General features: G+C 40.0%; 1 protein-coding gene across 6 annotated transcripts in view; it reads left to right on the forward strand.

The window, feature by feature from the left end:
* Positions 1-1,012: 1,012 nt before the first annotated feature.
* RALYL (RALY RNA binding protein like) overlaps positions 1,013-19,994 on the forward strand; it is a 709,413-nt gene continuing 690,431 nt past the window's right edge. For 3 of the 6 annotated variants that reach the window (XM_090040249.1, XM_090040253.1, XM_090040254.1), the window contains exon 1: positions 1,013-6,629. The gene's annotated coding sequence lies outside the window, so the exon portion shown is untranslated. The other 3 variants (XM_090040250.1, XM_090040251.1, XM_090040252.1) reach the window with 2 other exon arrangements.

The following is a 19,994-nucleotide window of genomic DNA, read 5'->3' on the forward strand; positions in this document are numbered from 1 at the left end:
CTTTACCAGATTTCTTAGTCTCTTATGTGCTTTTTTCAAGTTTCTCTGGTAATTCCTGGTGTTTCCAGTCCTCATACAGCTCAGTGAGATGGCTACTGTCCTGTAATAGAGGAGGACCTGTGACTTAGCCTGAAGCCTTGTACTCAGTGGGTGCCTCCATACATGCCATTTACATGCAGCAATAAACTGCGGAGTTTATTACAATAAGCTCTGCAGTTTATTACTCCAGGAAGCTCCTAGCATGTGGTTTTACAAGTGTGCCTGGACCACAGCACATTGAGCTGGGTTGCCCAGCCAGCTGGCTCAGCGTCTACATGTGCACTGGTCTGCATGAAAAAATACAAGTCCTACCCTGCTGTAGGGTTTATTAGTTTGGTGTGCCCTAGTAGGAGTGCACGTGTAGACACTGAGACATTTACTGCACAGTTAGTCAACCGTGCAGTACACGTCTCATGTAGACACGTCCAATAAGGAAGAAACTTCCCCACTGCACTGCCTTCCACTTGTTTATTCCAAAGCCTAGCAGCAGTGGCTCAGCTTCAAAGGGAATGTTAGAAAATGATTCAGATAAAGCCTGACCTCTGGCCTGGTGGTCAGACTGTTGTCCTCAGAAATCAAAAGAAGAAACATTTGAGGAGCTACGAGATCAGGCTGCACAGATGCATTTTCAGGTTCTCATCCTGAGTTGCCCTTTGAATTTTCTCTTGTGACTCCCTTGGTGTTCTCCCATTTTTACAGCTCCAGTAATCAAACCATCGTACACCTCTTGCTTGCCATATTGCAGTTAATAAACAAACAAACATGTTCAAAACTCCTTACATGAAGAGATGTCATACAGAAAATTAATGCATAAGAACAGATGGTACAGACCACTAAATGTTATCATGTTCTGCTTTATCTCACACTATCCACAGGCTTATTTAGTACAAAACTCAATGGCCAGATTGATTTATTGGTTTTATTTGTTAATTAACTATTACAAGCAAAGAACAAAATAAAATGGCAAAAGAGATTGGGGGAGCCCTCTTTTGAAGTTAAACATTAATAATAATATTTTGTACACTGTGTACTTTGATCGTAATGTGATTGCCTTAAGGGACACAGTACCTAACAGGCAAAAATAATGAAATTTCAAGAGCACAAACTAGTCAGTACTTAAAACTGCCCCACTCACTCAGCAGTGTAAATAAAAAATGTACCAAAAAGACACCAAAGATTTTCTGAAATTATTTTTGTTTCATTTCCCCGTGTGGTAGGTGTAACATACATATTTTATTTTCTCTACTTACAACAGAGTTATGTTTGCTTTTACTCCTTTTGTCACTTATTATTGGATTTTTTTGCTCCCCGTCTCTCAGAAGTTCCAGTTGGAAAGGAAGAAACAGAAGTGAGTTAGTGTACAGATAAATATAGTAGCTTTAAAAAAGAATAGGCAAAGAAGTTGAAGGGAGAGAAAAAAGTGCAATGTACTCTGTGAAAATGAAAAGAACTGATAAAGAGGGGTATTAGATGATGTTGGAAAAGAAAAGCAAAACAATGAGGGAAAATGAAAGAGAAAAAAAATGAAGTGCCCAGTATTGCTTGTACCTGTACTAAAATAATGTCCAAATTTTTGTCATCTTTCTAACAGAATGGGCTTCACCTAAAATTTGAAGTAAAAATTAAGTTCAGCATCATTGGTGCAATTAAACTACAAAAAGCCAAGACTTAAACATCTGTAAATAAATTTATGCTCATATATAGCAAACATTCATTTTTCAAAAGCTATTTTTGCAGATCCCTGTCCAAGAAATGCAAATTTTTCTTTGTCTTCAAGAATGACTTTTGCTCATGCATAATTTATTTATTGGTAATTTAGCTAATTTCCTATCCTTTATCTTTCTGCATAGTCATACTAGATGATCCTGAAGCCCCAGAGCTACGTTGACTAATGCTGTAGTTATTGCACATTTTGTTACCCATTTTAAAAGAGGAACCGAGCCTCAAAAATTTTATCTGAAAAGAGAATACTTTTAATTTTGAAACAGTTTTGTAGTAAGTAGGGAGTCCTACTATCTCTGCCCACATAAGACTCAGTCATACAAGCTCCTGAATCACTGATTTATATGTAAAAAGACAAAGTGCTGGTCCTAGACCACTTAGTGTTTGCTTAGTATCTGCACAGGAAAGTGTCTGCATATTGAAGGGGAATGTGCACACTTGCTTGAACAGTATGAGAACACTTTGTGTTCACTGATACCAGTATCAGCAGAATGGGGGGAATGCAGTCAGGGCAAGGTGGATATACAGTAGACCTTGGGTGACAGCATAGATAGATGCTTAAATTCAAACCAGTGCATACAGATGATGGGTGTGATGGCAGTCTTTGTATTTGCTTATTTCTATCCCAGACAGGTGTTTGATGCTACAGCTGGAAATATAGGGATTGTGAGAAATTGCACTGAATCACCACTGAGACTGCTAAGCATAGCATAGTCCAGATGGCTAACAAGAACATTAGGTTCACCATCTTTCACATGGCAGTGAACAGCTGATTGTAAAAAATGATATTTCTTGGGAATCTTTTGTATCAGTAGGCAAGGTACAGAATTGCTCAGGTATGCCATATTGTTGGTTACTTTTAAAGGCAGCTTTTGAATTCACTTCAATGAGGTTTTATTGCTAGATAGCAGGAGCATATGAAAAATTAAAAAATGGCCACTAGGCACATCATTTGCATGCAGTGAGTTGAATTTAAACATCTATTGCCTTGGCTGTGACCTTAGGCCCCTGTCCCTTCTCTTCCAATTTAATTGATGCATTGCTGGTGACAAGCATGGTTCCTTTTGTTGAGTATTGTGCACACTTCCACATACCAGATTGTAAAATCTATGCATTAGATGCTGATCTCTCTCACTTAAGCTCTTCATTCATCTTTCACTAGCATTGAGAAGTCTGTAGGGCCAGGACCTCTTAGAAGAAGGGCCAGAACCAGTTCCTATTAGGATACATCCCATGCGTTACTCAGTCCTTTTTAACCTACCCTGGACACCGTGTTCTTGCCAGACGACACACAGCATTTACCTCCAACAATTCAGTTCTCATAATCAGAGTATGAGTAGAAAATCACCATTCTGGGCACCTTTTGGTGAATCAGCTGTCCTCTTCCCTGACTTTTACCTACACTCTGTATGATCAAGCCTTTACAAACTTGAGAGTTCATTTTCTCAATATTTATGATCATGCCTAGACTGAGAAGTTAAGTCTTATGATGTTGGAGCTTTTCTCTCACATAGAATGCAATACAGCATTGTGCATATATGCCTTTAAGTCAAACTGAACAATGCAGTTTTAGTAAGTGTTTAAGTATGGATGTGCCCAATGATATTTTGGCTGTTACACTGTATCAAATATATATGTAATTTAAAAATGACAACATGCACAAATACATATTTACCTGATATGAAAACAACTGCAATCCAATTTATAAATAACATCTACTGCAACTCATAAAATATGTATTCCAAATCCTATGTACTTTTTCTATCCAGGTTCCTGATAGGATACAGATCCATCACTCAGAATTTAGGCCATTTCTTGGACAATGGTACATGCTCTTACATTAAATAATTTATTTTATTTTTATTTTTCAGAAAGAAACCTGCACAAATTTATATAAAAATAATAAGCAGTGATGGCAATAGAACAGCAACAAAAGGAAATTCTAATTTAGGCCTTGATCCTGCAAATAGGAATGTTATTGGGACCTACTGATTTGCTTTCAAGCTGAATACTGCTAAATCTATAGGACTAGGCTTTACTCCTTAGCTCATTGGGCCATATTTCTCCATGCAGTGATTAATCCTTACAGGGACCGAATGCAAGAAAATGTATTTTATACATGCTGAATTTCCAGATTATACCACAACTATGACAATGTTGACTGAGTTTGTCACTATGTAAATCACTGTTGTTTGATGTGTTAGTTACATTATAAACCATTTTTATTTCCTAGGGGTTTTCAATATCCCTAAGGATCCCTTAATATTTCTTCATTTATAGCTCCCTCAGAGTTCTGAGATCTACAGTCCCAGTGCTGAAAGCCAAACTCAGTCATAAAAGAGCAGCTGGGAGCCGTATGAAAAGCCAGAACAAATTTAAAACCAAAAATAAAGAGAAAGAAACCCAAAGAAGCATATGTTTTATTTTATATTGTTAAACTCTAGCCATTATTCTTTCTTCTGAAGAGCTACAATTTTAAAACAAGTTGAAAACAAAAAAGAAACAGAAACGCTATCCACCAAAACGCTAAGGTAGAGGTATAGGACTGGAAGGACAGAAAATTTGTGGGGAAATGGACTTAACAAATGATAAGGAAGGGCTGAGTTAGGAGACCAAGATGCAGGGATGCTGCTGTCAATCTTGACTTCAGAAAATCATCATTGTACCGATCAAAGCAGTAATTTTCTTTTTGAGTAGTAATCTTATTGTTCTTTTGCATCCTGATTGGCTATGTAGATGTTTCCCCATAAAATAACTGGTGTTTAAATTGAACCCACACAGAATAAATATGGCAATGGAAAAAGTAGAACAGCATGAGCATAGTGGAACATTGTTTCTACTATTGCTTATGTGTAAGGGGAAAATAGTTGATCTAAAACAAATGACTAAAACGAAGAAATAAAAAGTTTGGGAAAATCATAAGGATTGAAAAGAAGAGAACCGAACAAAAGAGAATACAGGAACCACTTTCTCATTTTGGCCTCTAGTCTGACTTGGATATTTCTTCTGCACTTACTCCTATCAATGGTATCTTCTATTCTAACTTACAGTTCTTTCCTTTCCCGACATCTGAATTCTGAGCTGGGAATGAAGGAAAACACCAGTATAAGAGCTGTCTGGCTTGCAGAGTCCTTTTCAATGTATTCTTTGTGGAGGCACCTATAGCCCTGGACACATTGATTCCACAGAGATATCTTCCTCCACAAGCCTCCCCTGCTGCAGGGCAATACCCATTTGCCAACATGAACCAAATACTCAGTGAGATTTGTTGGTTTTTGACATAGTATTTTGTTTTCCCATGAAACCAAAATTATTTTGGTCCGTCCATTTAGAATCCCAATGGGCACGTCTACACATTCATTAATGCCCCACAATTACAGTGCATTAACTTTAGTACCTGTAATGCCAGATACTAACTTATGGTGCTGTAATCAGCACTCCTGCACATTAGCAGAAACGAACGGTCTTGTTGTGACGTTAATGCACAGTAGACTAAAATTACTGCACGTTAGCGCACTGGCACCGACCGGTTTTGCCTGCCATGCTAATGTGCAATAGATTTAGCCTACTGCACTCCAGGCATCTCGTGCAGTCGCTCCCTTAACATGGAGACTCTGCAGTGAGACTCACTGATGAGTTGCACAGGCTTCACACTGCCATGCTGAAATGGTCCCATCCTTTACTGGGCTACCAGTTAGAGACTGGAAAGCTCCTCTTCCTCCCAGCAGCGAGCAACTGCAGGGTTTGCCGACGAAGACGGAAAGAGGAAGGCTGCGCTGGAACAGGGATGATTAAAGAACGACCCTCGGCTTGTCTCTGGGCTGCGCTTTTCTGGGTTGTTTCTTGTGCAGGGTGCAACAGGGCTGTCCAGCGCCCAAGTCTAAGTGGCCCTGGGTCGCTGCGGGGGCGGAGCCGGTACGTGCTCCTTCACAGGAGGGGGCACCCGCATGAAGCGACCAGCTCCTCTCCCCGGAGTTAACTCGGGGGACCCGGCATGGTGAGGCGCCGCTGCTTTTCTGCCGGGAACTTCCTTCCTGAAAGCAGCAGCCCCACCTGTCCCCGGGGGCAGGGCAGGGGCGCAGGGCACGCGAGCGGAGTAGGCGGCGGGTCCGGCGCGGGGGGCGCAGCCCGCGCCCCGGCTCGCGAGCGCCCCCGGCGCCGGGGCAGCGGGGGAGGGGGAGGGGGAGCGCTCTGCAGCCGGCCCCGCGGGACGGGACGGCCCCAGCCCCGCACCTCTGCCCGCCCGCGGCGCCGGGGGAGGGAAGCCGCAGGTGCCAGGTGCATGGGGCCGGCTCCGGGCGCAGCAGCGGGGAGGGGGGACTTCGAGATGCGGAGGGAGCAAGTGGCCCCAGCGTGCGACACCCCCCCCCCAGGCGTCACACACACACACACGTGGGGGTAGGTCGGGGGGGCTCCGACGCTCCCCCGACTGCAGCCGCCGCCAGCTGCCCTGTCCCCTGCCTGCCTCGTGCGTGTGCGTGTGTGTGTGAGTGAGTGTGCGTGTGTCACGCAGCGCGCGGAGCCCGTGCGAGGGGCACCTGCTCCTGTCTGGCTGCCGCCGCCTCCAGCCTCCGCCGCTCGCTGCGGGCTCCAGTCTCCTCCCCGCCGCCGCCGCCGCGCGAGTGAGTCGGGCTCCTCCGGTGGGGTTCACCCCTTCCCCCCCTGCCTGCGAGTCAGCCTGGCTGCCGCGTCACGTGCCCGCCGCCTGAGGCAGCGACCGGAGCGAGGGGAGGGGAAAAAATAGAAAGAGGAGGAAAAAAAAAAAAGAAAGAAAAAAAAAAAAAAGAAAAAGCGCCTCATTCCTTCCTCCACCGCCATACTGTATTTTGTAGTAACTCATTTTTATTCCTCCCTTTTACTCCCGCTCGGTGAGTACCTTTCCGCCGGCATTCTTGTCCTCCCTTTTTTCCTTTTTTTTATTTTTTTTTTGTCCCGGGTTTTTTTTTCTTCCTTTTTTATTTTTGCTTCTTTTTTTTCTTCTTCTTCTTCTTCTTCTTCTTCTTCCTCTTTGATTATTGTTTCCAGGGATTTGATCCTTTTTTTTTGTTTTTTATGAGGGCAAGTTTCTTGGTTTTTTGTTTTTTTTTTTTTCCCTAGCATGCGATGGGGGACTAAACTGTGAGCAGACGGTGCTGCCGGGGCTGGGAGTCGGCGGGGATGGCAGGGGCCTGATCCTGGCCGGGAGGACGAGCCCGATAGCGATAAGCGAGACGACTCGCCAGTCCAGCGACGGGCTCTGTCTCTAGCCAGACCTTTCTCATCTCTCTCTCTCTCTCTTTCTCTCTCTGTCTGTATGCAACTGGTTTTGTGGTGCACTGTATGACCTAGAAAGCGTTGCTTTTTTTTTTTTAAACAAAAAAAGAGCAAAAACAAAAGGCATGTGTTTTATAACTCCCCTTTTTATTTTTTTGCAGAGGATTGTTTTTTTCTTAATCCCTGATGGGGTTTTAAATTTTGGTGTTGTTTTTCATCTTCTTGGGGCTTTACTAATATTATTTGGTGTGGCTTTTTTTTTTTTTTTTTGGTGGGGAATTGCAAATGCGTTTTACAAGCCGTGTTTACCAAGAGTTTATGATCTTGCAAAAAAAAAAAAAAATGCAAGCCGGGTGCGAGATGCTCGTTTTGTTGCTTTTTGCTGTGATTTCCCCCTTTTGCCCCTCGGTGCAGTCAGCAGCGTTTTTCCTCCCCCCCTCTCCTTCTTCTGCTTTTGATGCCCGTTTATAACGTGAAACTTTTCTTGCAGCTCGTGGCAGTTGATCCTTTTTAAATACTTTTTTTTCCTCCTCCTTAAAACCAACCCAAAGAGAGAGAGAAAAAAAAAATCCAAGCCAATGATCGTTTACTTTTGCACATTTGACTTCTTCATTCTTTTACCTGCGTAATCTTATAATGCTTGTGATTGCCATGATGATGATGCTGGTGCTAGATAGATACATATATACCAATAAATACATTTTCAAATGGTGGCAGTGGAAGGTTTTCCTGGAGAATGAAGTGCGGTTTGGTTTCCTTGTCAACGGAAGATGAAGTGAACAACTGAGCATCTCCCCAGTGCAGGTACTTCATCTCCTTGGAGGCGTTTCCACTCTTTGTAAATTATATTACGAGATTTTTTTTGTAATATATATATATATATATTAGTCTCTCCGGATTCGCAGCTAAAGGTATTTCCGCAGTAGAAGGAAGATGAAGCTAAATCCCTGTCTGCCTCCTGATCGCGTGGATGTTTGCAAAATATTGCACTGATTGAGCTCAGGTCGGTTGAAGCTGCGAGTGGTGGTTTCTCTACTGTACTATGTAGCAGGGTGGCGGTGGGGGGGGGGGGCGGCATGACCTGCAGTGAAACCTGGTGGTGAGAGGGGACACTTCGAGGGCTGAAAAATAAAAGGAGTGGATTGCGAGTAAGAAATATGATGTGTGGGGGGTGTAGAAAATGCCCACTACTAAGTCTTAGGTGGCTGGGAGAGAAGCAGCAGAGCAGAAGCCCTGCGAGAGGCTGGCTCGTTGCCAGATATACTCCATATCCGGAAGATTTCCAACTTCTGTTCCTCCTATTCAGGAGTGAACAAGGCAGCAGATCGGCTCTTGTCAGGCTTGGCTCATTGGGATGGAGATTAATTAGGAGCCGATCTTTGTTTTCAGGTGCTTCGTTTTGTTTGGATGATTATTAATGTTACTTGTCTGCCAGGGATGAGAAGCGGTGACTTCGCGTGACGGTCACTGAGAGTTCAGGATTGGGGAAGAAACTGTTACTTCCCACTAAAAGCATGTAACTGCTTTGCAGTGCCTAAGACCCTCCCTGATTTAGAGGCAGGGTATTGGATCACTAAGATAAGATTTGGAGAGATTTTTCCAACTGAGAGGTGTGGTGATTTCCCTCTTCCCCCCCCCCCCCAGGAAGTGATTTGTTAAAGTTGAAGTACTGATTGTTTCGATCTGCAGTGTTCTCTGTGTTTACTTTTATGCTGATGGGACTGTTTAAAGCGTTGTGTGTAGACAATTTTCAGAGATTTATAACACCTTTCTAAAAATATACTCTGCATTCAGCCAAAACAAGGAAACTCTTCTGAAAAACAGTTTCCCTCCCTCCCCAGATGTAACCAAACATTTTGTCAGTTTTGAATTGATGGGAATACAGGGGCATTTGAAAGAGACACTGTATTCTTCTAACTGCTTTGCTCTTTGAAATTGGGAAGTTTGTATACCAAGTGTGATGGAAAGTTATTTTGCTGAGTATGTGGAGCAACAAAATCCACTGACCTCGGCTATCTCTGTAGAAATGTAGTGATTATGTAGGGATGGTGTCCTTTTTCCACAAAAGTGTACTTTGCATGCATGGCAGCTGCATTGACATGATGGACTACCTTTGACGATATATTGAGCTAATAATCCATGTTTCAAGAAGCCACTATCTAGATATTTATCTGATAGATAATGATGAGTTCTTTGGAGTACTTACAATCTATTGGTGCAATAATCCACATTTAAGAAGTTTCAGACTGCTTATATTTTCATAATGGAGATGGAGAGAAATACATGAATATAAATAGTGATCAGAATGCTATCTTCTTTTGCTTCCTTTTCTTTTTAAATTACAAGGGTTTTTTTTTCTTTCTTGAAACTGAGGAGAGTGGACAGCTAGCCAGGCATTTCTAGCATTGTGCAGATGTTTAAACAAATAAATTAGGCAAGCAGTTTCCAGCTGCTGACTTCCCTTTGGTCCATGGCTTGTCTTGCCTTTTTTCAATGTTGCAGGTGTGTTGTATGAATAATTTGGATAGTAGATAGTTGCTGACTCTAAGCCAAATCTTGCTCACTTTATCTTGGCTTGAAGTCCAAGATAATAAGTTTTAGACTGGCACTACTCTTGGGCACCTTGTTATATGTTCACGAGTCAGGAGTTTATATGTACATTTATATGAACTTTTCCATGTGTACAAGTTGGGGTTAAATTATTTTGCACGTACAACTTAACTGTGTCCAAGGCAGCCTATGTGTTGTTAAAAATTTGGGCCAGCAGGCCTTATTTTGTAAGGAGGACACTATTTAACACTCTGCATCCTGCAGGGTCTTGGTAGAATTTGAGTTACGAAAGGTTTGTCAGCTTCAGTTTGGAATTTTCAAGCATGTACTGCTTTATGTCATAAATGAAGTTTTTTGAAATCACATGTGAAAAGCCAGAAGCATTGTCCACAACTATGGGTTGCCTTTTTATGGGTTTTAGGATAATGAATTTTATAAGTAATACACTTGAAATTACTAAAATGCCTACCTATTGAATTGGGGTATTATTTTTACTACAGCATTTGCTGCATTCTGTATGTATAAAAAAAAGAAAACCACTGAGTGGGAAATCATTGTATTTCTGTAGTAAATTTTACTTCTGTGAATATTAATATCTGGACATTTATCAGTGTCTTTATATTTTAAATTCTTCTTCTGATCAAGGGAAGTGAGGCAATTAATATGCTTGTACAGAGATCTCTAAACTGAAAGCCCTGGAAAGTAACAGTTTTTTTCCATTAAATATTCAGTCTTTGCTAACAGTTGGATGAAAGTCTGACACACAAGTGGCCTGACTACAAGGTACTAAGTACCCTCACTCAAAAAGAAGTTGTAAACAAGCAAGACACAGGATATTAAGTACCCTAGTGTCCCAAAAGAGATGATGAAAGGGACTCTCAGCCTTTTCTGATATAAGGACTCAGGTTTGGAAAGGACCTCAAGGGTCATCAGATCTAGTCCCCTGCTGCACCATGCCATATTATTCTGTTAAAAAAATCCATCAATCTCCACCTTAAAATTGTTTGCCCTTACTGTTTCTATTGGAAAATTGTTCCTGAATCTCCTGCCTCTGGTGGCTAAAAACCTTTTACTAATTTCCAGCCAATTTTTTTCCTGGCCAGTTATGCCCATTTGTTCTTGTGCCAACATTAGCCTTATAATCTGTTCTCCCTCCCCAGTCTTTGTCCCACTGATGTATTTCTAGAAAACAATCATATCCCTTCACAGCCTTAATTTTTGTAGGCAAGATACATCACTTGTCTGGCCAGTACAGTGTAGAAAAGCCATCCAGACAAGCTAGTTTGGTACTGGAAACACTATAGATGCATTCAAGTGGCTCTCCTTTTAGGGTAATTAACCATTTTTCCTAGTTGCAAAGATGGTCATATTGTTTTTTTAACTCAAACTAGGTTTGATATCACTATATGGCACTATGCTGTTTACCATAGACAAACCCTTTGTTGTCTTGCATGAGAGGCTCTCTGTTCTGCTGATAATCCCACTGACTCTTCTTTAGATCTTTTCTAGTTTGAATTAATCTTTCTTGAACAGATGCTCTCTTATAAATATATTTGGGGGCAAACACAGAGGGGGAGGGAACCCTCTTTTACACTATATGGTAACATCCTGAATGGGAGTTTTTTCCCCTGTAAATCTCTAAGGTTCTCTAGTCATTCCTTATTTGTCATACATACTAGCCATGGCCACTGGGTTGCTGACAGACGTGGGAAAAAAAATAACTTTACTGGAAGAAGCAGCACATTAGTTCAATGGTGCTCTGCAGCATCTGTATAGATCAGGTGTTTCAGCTGGGCTTTTTGGTGCTTTTATCTAAAGCTGATTCAATCAACTACTGGCTATTGGCCAGTACATGTTAATAGTGTCCTTCTGATTAGAATCAATGTGAAAGTTTGTTATAGTATATTTGAGAACTCCCCCCCCCCCAATTTAGAGTTCTTTTCCCCCAAAGGTGCTTATTTTCTAGCTTTTCATTCTTTTAAAGCATTACCCTAAAACCAATGGGTAATGCTTGTACATTGTATCAGCCATTAACAGTGTCCTTCTGCCTCAGAGCAAAATGTCTTCCATTTTATTCAGTCCTACATTCTAAAAGTTCACAAAGTGAAGAGAATAAGGCTATTTAAATTGTGTCTGACTTAAAGGACCTAATTCAGCCCTCATATGCATTGGCCTCAATAGCAGATGTACTTCTCTGCCCAGGGATGCAGCTGATTCCTTTATGTTTTTAATGACTGTTGATATTTCTGAAGCTAGGCTGAAAATGGCTTATTTCTTGATGGAAAACTATGATGCATGTGACCCTGGCAATATAGGAGCCTAATGGAATACAGAAACAGCTTCTAACTTTCTTCAACCTAGTCCTAACTGGTAAAAGAAAGCAAAACATATGATCATGAACATTATGGCAGAAACTTGTCCAGTGCTGATATTCTTTTACTAATTTTGCACAACCACTAAAGTAAGCTAGTTTCCTTAGTTTAGGATCACTGTTTTGTTCTTTTAGTTGTTAGTCTGCAGGCAATGTAAAGAATGTTCTTTTTCAATGTGTCCAGAGAGAAACCAAAAAATGACAATGAGCCCTTAGAAAATATTCACTGTGATAAATGCTTATTACTATACATTTTTTCCTGCTCAGGCAGAATTAAATGAGCTTAGTTTATCTATGAGAATGTTCAGCCCCACCGGTTTGTGCATGGAAGGACTTGTGGAAGAAGTAGCAGCTACAGTGGGAAGTTTTTAAAATCAATGAGAATTTATCAAAGAAATCAAAAGCATCAGAGGAAAAAGAGGAGCAAGAATGGTGAAAGGTTGAGAGGGAGCTATTTTATAGACTTTAATCTTGGGATGGCTACCATCTTTATAAAAGACCTGAGTAAAGGCTGGACATTCCTTGTTTACTGCTTAGTGAATCTGTAAACAGCTAATTGCTCAGAACAGGACTGCCCTAATCCTGCAGCTGTTCAATTCACATGAGAAGCATTTGCATGAGTAGCAGGCAAGTAGTGAATTGTGTTACTGGAGTACATAAAGTTACTCACTTGTGGAGGTTTTTTTGCAAGATTGAACAATAGATAAGGTAATAGTGCACATTACAGGTACTACAAAATATTTATTATATGAGACATCAAAATATAAGTTGATATTATATTTAGTTTCTAAATAGAGTTGCTCTGCTTGATATTATTTGTTTATTTGCCACAGCTTTTCTAGAATTGTTTGCTTGCTTTTTGCCCAGAAAGGTCATTGATGCTACTTTCTCTTTTGCTGAACACAGCGTAAATTCAATTATTTTTCAACAGATATACCTTTTTGACACATCTAATTATTTTTAGTCCAAAAACAGTTCTAGTATTATTTCAAATTTGTCTACCTTTTCCTCATACCTTAATACAAAGGGTCATTTTATTTCATCATGCCTTTTTTCCTTTTCAAAAATGTTACTGTAGTTTCAATAATGTACTTAAACTTTTGGAAGCTCATAGACATTGATCTGGGTCAGTTTTCTGAGATGCTTTATCTTTACACAATTGCATGCATTTTCCTGGCTATATAAATCATCTGCCAGCAATTAAAACAAATAATCAATGTGATCCATCATTTAGTAAGCAAATTTCAGGTTGCTAGACAAGAATGATTTTTTTTGTTATCACTGATAGTATAGTACAGTAACATATATATATAATAAAAATATCAGGTCAACTGATTTCAGTCTGATTTGGAACTAATATTAAAATAACACTCATAAACATGTTTGCTGCTACAGATTGGCAATATTTATCAAATGTACTGAGACATCTGGACCAACATGAACCATTTGCAAATAGAAGGCACTGAGGGTCAGATAACCTATACCAGTGGTCTGTTAGGCATTTCAGTGGACCTACATGCTTAAGTGTGATTCTGTTTTACTTGAGTCCCGCAAAATAATGAATGCAAAATAATTAATGAGAAGTCTAAGTGAGTTTGACTCCTCACTGTGTTTTTGTGACTCAGGCTTTATAGTAAGATGATGCGTTACGGAAGTAGATGTATTACTGGATTTTTAGGACTTAATCAGAGTGGCATACAATTGCACTTATGTACCTAAGTCCACTTAGGTGCCTAACAGGCAGAATAAAAATTGGCCCCAGATGACAAAGGTAAGTGGAAAAACTCTACAGCCTTTAGTCCATGTGGTTTCATCAAGTGATAGACACTTCTGTTACCTACAGCAAGGGTTGTAGCCTCCATCTCTGGAACATGCAGACATCTGTGGGAAGTATGGAATAGACCTTAGGTTGCCAAAGAAGTTCCAGTCATTCCGATAGAAAGCCTCTCTGGCTGTTTTTTGCATTTTAGACCCATCATAATAATAGCTTGGCTTTCTACATTACCTGCTTTAAGAGCCATTCTGTCTTTGCACTTCAATGCCTAGCACAGAAGGCTCTGACTTGGTTGAAATCTAAGGGTTACTGTGATAAAAGTTATAATTTCTACTCTGGCGTGGCCACAAATCTTGCTGCTGAGGGGTTTACAGGGGTGGAGGTAGAACTCAAATGAATTAATGCTGACAGAGGCCTCATCATGAGTATGATAGTACATGAAGTAGCTACCATTCCCCAGGCTCTTTTCTCTAACTATCCAGACATGACCATTTCCCCAGTCTGTGGAGGCCTGGTTAAGCTATTTTTACATTGATGGACTTCTCCAGATGGTGGGAGGGACTGCTGTCACTCATTTCTACTTCCACTGAATTTTACTCAGAAGTAAGGGATGAGTCAGTGCAGAGATCTCAGTACAGCTGACACTTTGCATTAGCAAAAGTGAGGTCCTCAGAGAAAAATGGTCACAGCTCTTGGCAAGCAACAGATGAAAAAAAAGGCAGTATAGGCTGTTGCTACTATTTGAAGATTAAGGAACAATACCATATCCAATGTGACCTTGATACTAATGACCAGCCTGGTGAAAGGCAAGCCCCAATGTGTAAACATATCATATACCAACACTTTTCATATAGTTGAATTATTCTGTTAGATTTATCGACATCTCTATCAGTGGAGGCCCTGAGCTTGAATTGTGTGTGGGGTCAATACAAAGAAAATTGGGCAAAATCAAATATTAGTGGGAATTACTAAAGCAAGTCTGAATTTGGCTGTAGAGTGGGCATATCATCTCATTGACACCTGAGGCAAAAATGTGTCTCAAGTGTCTGCTAGGAGCTTCACATAGATATTCAATTTCAGATGTATTAAATGAAAGAGAAAACTTGCAAACTCCCAAAAGATAGCAGCATTATGCTTTGCAGATATCCAGTGCACAGTATATGGTATTTTTATGTTGCTTTAAAGTGTTTAGATTTACACAAATGATTTGGTGAATACCATTATGATCCTTTTTAAGTGCATGATTTGATATAGCGCTCTTTAGTGCTTAGAATATTAAAATAATTGTACCATACTAAATGTTCTTTCTTTCTTCGCTATAGCAATGAACTAAATCTAGAACAAAACTGAGTTTGATAAAGCTGTTTCTAAAAGACATGGCAGTCACTCAGGGCCTGATCCAAAGATACACTGAGCACTAGCATCCCTCATTAAACTTAATGGGCATTGGGGTTATACATTGTCTCTTGAAATGAAGGAATTGATACATATCGGTGGTTCTAAACCCTTTTTTAGACTCAAGGTACCCTTCATTAGACTCAAGGCACCCCTTGGAAAAGGCTAGCTCTTTGCTTTCACTCATTTTTGACTACAGAAAAATAATAGAGATATTCTTCTGTTACAAAAAACTCAAAAAAGCCACAACAGGGCAGAATTATTTTAACACTGTGGATTCCCATTTGAAATTCTGGGATTATCTCATGAATCACAACACCTAATTTTTAACAGTGCGTGGCACCCTGCAGCACCCTTGAAAGGATCTCAAGGCAACCCAGGGTGCCATAGCACCCTGGTTGAGAATTACTGTTGTATAGTAATTGGAGCATGATGCCTGCCCCATACCCTCTCTGTAATATAAAATTCAGTGGTAATATTGAAAGAGTATTTTTCTCTGAAATGTAAGGGTTCTGAAAATGTTCTTTGCCAACAGTCACCATAGATGCCATGTACTACTATAGAGTTACCCTGTATGTACACCTAAAAATAAAATCTATGTAGGAAACTATGAAAGGCTACCTTGCATTGTGTTTTAGTTGCCCTCAGATATGTCATCCTTACAGGCCCTATTTCCCATAGATCTTGTAGGAAACATTAAGATTCAGTCCTACATTTAGAATATTACTAGTTAAGCCAATTGTCCTCCATTGTCTAAATTGGGTAAAATTAGTTCTGCCTCTTAACATGGTGGGGAAGGAAAGAGGAATAATTCTTACTATTGATTCTGTTTTCCTTTTGCATGCAAAACTCCTGATTCAGCGTGAGTTCTTTAGATGTGACGGTTGAAAATTGGCTCTATGGAGGATAGTGCCTCATGATTGCATGAATGTGAAGCTTATAAACAAAAGAAGTTACATGCAATGAAAAAAGGCTTTATCATTTTTTAATGTTATGGGGGGGATAATTTTTCAGCTAAGTGGAGGCTGCTGCTATTATTTTTTTTAAAGTAGTGCACCTACCCCATTTTTAGAGTAGCACAGTGATCTAACTTACCAGGATTTGGATCCCAGTTTTCTGGGTGAAGTACAACAAATATATGATATGGAAGTACAAAGATATGTAGTATAAGCCTAGCCCTATTAAAAAGCAGTAAGGGGTGCTGGTAAAAAAATAAAAAACAACAAAAAAAAGAAAAATTACAAAACCTTTAAATTGAGAATTTTTTTTTTACTCAATTAAAAAAATCACTTTCAATGTGTTTTTTCTGAAAAAAATGTAATTACTTAAATATTTTGATTGAATACTACAGTGTGTTCCATACCCATTAGCAAATGTGGGAGTCTTTATAGAGTGGATATAAGGGGTCTGCTAGCATGGAACTTACTTCAGAGACCTGGGAAAATAAGTGAAGTGCAATGATTATGAGGAGATGATTCATGCATATGCAGTTTGCATGCTCAAATATTCATTCACAATTTTTTTGTATTGTACTTATGAGTAGACCAAGTAAGTGCCAATAATAGCCATATACTTCTCAGTGGTGTCCTTAATCCTTATTCATTTTAATATATTTGTTAAAATGTTTATAGTGATTGCAGCAGAGGTGGGTTTTAGGGGAGATTTGAATGAGAACAGGCATTATGAATTTTAGGTGTATACGGCCATAGTAAACACTGTGAATTGGTATGTCTGAAGCTTGATGTGTCCAATATTTGAAAATATACATGGAAGGTCTTCATGTGTGTGAGCATGTGCACACACACTTTTTCTGTAAGAGAGGTCAGTAAGAGAGGCTTGAGTTCTGTAAGAGAGGCCATCCATAGATAGACAGACAGATGAAATGTTATCAGAGCTGAATTTTTACTACCTCACACTACATAATTTTATAGGTGTGTTTGGAATATCATAGACTCAGTAAATAAGTATAAATCAGGTCCTAGAAAAATACTGCCCAGTAATATCATCGGGCTCAGAGTGTAGCAATGGTTCAATGTCTAGTTGGTAGCCAGTATCAAATGGAGTGCCCCAGGGATTGGTACTGGGTCTGGTTTTGTTTGATGTCTTCATCAATGACCTGGAAGCTGGCACAGAGTGCACCCTCAGAACGTTTGCAGATGACACCTAGCTGGGAGGAGTAGTAGACATGCTGGAGGATAGGGCTAGGATTCAGAGTGACCTAGACAAACTGGAAGATTGGGCCAAAAGAAATTTCATGAAGTTCAACAAGGACAAGTGCAAAGTCCTGCAGTTAGGACAGAACAATCCCATGTACCAGTACAGGCTCAGGGCTGACTGGCTGGGCAGCAGTTCTGCTGGGGGTTACAGTAGACAATAAGCTGAATATGAGCCAGCAGTGTGCCCTTGTTGCAAAGAAGGCTAATGGTATATTTGGCTGCATTAGTAGGAGTGTTTCCAATAGGTCAAGGAAGTGAATATTCCCTTCTATTCAGCACTGGTGAGGCCACATCAGGAGTACTGTGTTCAGCTTTGGGTCACCCACCACAGAAAGGTTGTGGACAAATTGTAGAGTCCAGCAAAGGGCAACAAAAATGTTGAGGGGGCTGAGGCACATGACTTCAGAGGACGGGCTGAGGGAACTTGGCTTATTTAGTCTAGAGAAGAAAAAACTGAGAGGGGCTTCAGTAACTGAGAGGATGGAGCTAGAGTGTTCTCAGTGGTGGCAGATGACAAAACAAGGAGCAATGTCTCAAGTTGCACCAAGGGAAGTTTAGGCTAGATATTAGGAAGAATTTTCTCCCAGGGAGGAAACATTGGAGCAGGTTACCTAGAGAGGTGGTGGAATCTCCATCCTCGGGGGTTTTTAAGACCCAGCTAGACAAAGCTTTGGCTGGGATGATCTAGTTGGGGCTGGTCCTGTTTTGAGCAGGGGCTTGGACTGGACAACCTCCTGAGGTCCTTCCTACCCTTATTTTCTATGATTCTGTGTCCATTGTTAAGTGTCTGATTTAAGTCAGTGCCCAATGGGGAATCATGGATATGCTTTTGGCATGATACAGTAGCATTGGCATTAGTGCCTTGTATAATTTGATGTTATCATCAATCACAATACTATATGAATAAAATCAATTGTCGATAGTTGAAAGAGCTGATAAACAGTAAGATGACGTGACAATGAATAATACACTCTCATAACTCATAGATAATAAGCAATCCTGTTTGACTGTTGTTATATGGGTGTTTGCAAAATTCAGTGTAAGATTTTGGAAGAAAAAGATGTATAGCTATGTTTACAGAGAGCTTTATATATTGGCTAAATGCAAATTTTTGTACCTGGACTAGTCACTTTTCAACTGACAGCACTTGTAATTTTAAACTATACCAAAAGCTGAATCCAAGCTAATAAAATGCGTAATGCAGTATGATATGAATGAGCACAAAACAAGATCTGGTGTGTGTTCGTTCCCAAAATAGCATTGTGTTACTCATATCATAAAAATATGATACAAGCAATGTGCTCTAACAGCCACATTAAAGTAGCCTGGTTTGAGTCAGAAATCTGATTGAATAATAAGAATTGAGATACGTGGGATGGAGCTCATAGCAGAAAAACTTTCAAATAATCATTTTGTAAGTACAATGATGTGCTCCAGGGAGTCTAGTTAAGATGTCATGTGCACAATTCCTCTACCACTTGGTCTTCCTGTTTATTCTTCACAGTGTTCCTATATTTATATCATAGGATTTTGTTCTGCTCTACCAAACGATTTCATCTGAACACCTTTCACATAAAATAGATTGACAGTAATGAAGTTGTTAGTAGATTTCATAAAAACTTCTGGCTCTTCTCCTTTTTTGAGTTGGTATGCATACATATATTGATGCACTCGTATTATATAGATAACTATAAGCAAATACCATGCTTTACTCACAAGTAGAGTGTGTGGCATTGGAATATAACGAACAAATGATAAATTTAATTAACAGTACATATGTCTCAGAACTGTTGACTGAGCCACAACATAAAACATGAACCAAATTCTACCATAAGGTGCCAGAAGACCTTGATTCTTCCATCTGCTTTGTGTGAATAGATAGTGGACTGCAAGTGGATGCAGGGATATGCAATAAGACTTGCTGGATAAGGAGCTAAAGTTGTGATTCAGGACATGAGCTAACGTACTGCCCTGATATAGGATGCTATCATCATTCAGAGATCAAGCTAGCAAGCTTGGGATGGCATACCAGAATAGAAATTTTAAAATGGGTTCAGAAATTCCTGATCAAAAATAGTAATAAATCTTGTAAATATAAATCATAACTGGAGATATTCAGGAGGAAGTATTTTTCACTGCCTAGCCTTATAGCATTAAAATACAATAGAGAGAGACATTTATCAAAAAGACAAATATAAAGATGTTGGTTTTTATTTGACTGGATTTCTGAACCCATTTTATCTTTTCTTTGTAATTTTTTTTTTATTTCAGACTTGCTGGACCTTCCCTCCTGCTCTGGACCTCTCCCCTGGCGTCGACACAGCTCAGAAGGATGAAAGAAAAAGAAGCAATAGGAGAGGGATGGAAGAGGGGAGAGGAGTAAAAGGAGGAGGAAGGCAGCAATTGAAATGGAGAAAAATTCAGCAGCGTTTCAGTTAAGGCGCCAAATAATAGAATATTTATAAGCTTTCCTCCTACTGACCTTTCCTTCTGACTCAGTATCCTGTCTCTCTCCAACATCTTAGCCTTGGTGGCTTTCATCAGCAATTTAGCCACACCTGTCTTAGTGCTGATTTTTATTTCTTCCAACAAACAGAGCACAAATGAAACAAAAAAAGGAATCAAATAAGAAACAGTTTTTAAAAATCACAGACAAACACCTTTTTACACACAG

This window comes from Crocodylus siamensis, chromosome 3 (assembly GCF_052110815.1).
Source record: "Crocodylus siamensis isolate JL-2025a chromosome 3, ASM5211081v1, whole genome shotgun sequence".
NCBI lineage: Eukaryota > Metazoa > Chordata > Crocodylia > Crocodylidae > Crocodylus > Crocodylus siamensis.